Source organism: Penaeus monodon, chromosome 29, assembly GCF_015228065.2.
Source record: "Penaeus monodon isolate SGIC_2016 chromosome 29, NSTDA_Pmon_1, whole genome shotgun sequence".
Lineage (NCBI taxonomy): Eukaryota > Metazoa > Arthropoda > Malacostraca > Decapoda > Penaeidae > Penaeus > Penaeus monodon.
In genome coordinates, this window is record NC_051414.1 from 2,618,344 (window position 1) to 2,618,615 (window position 272).

The window sequence follows — 272 nt, forward strand, 5'->3', positions numbered from 1 at the left end:
GGGGGGGAGGGAGGTGCATGTGTGTGTAAGATTTGGATCATGCTGATTATAAAAGAATATGGACAAAGACTCTTCAGTTTTGCTTGAGGGAAATTTCTTGTTCAGATATAATTACAGAAAATGTTTTGTCTTGTCCTTTGATCTTGAGTTTTTGTTTCAGAATTATAGGATTCCAAAGAAATTACAGAAAATTATTGATTTATTTGGCCAGCTTTATGAATGGTACATGCATGAACCAATGTGCATCACAGAGATGAATATGATCTAGTCTG

At 34.9% G+C, this 272-nt stretch overlaps 1 protein-coding gene across 1 annotated transcript in view; it reads left to right on the plus strand.

The window, feature by feature from the left end:
• LOC119591902 (pescadillo-like) overlaps positions 1 to 272 on the plus strand; it is a gene marked incomplete in the record, with an annotated part of 9,266 nt that overhangs the window by 5,632 nt on the left and 3,362 nt on the right.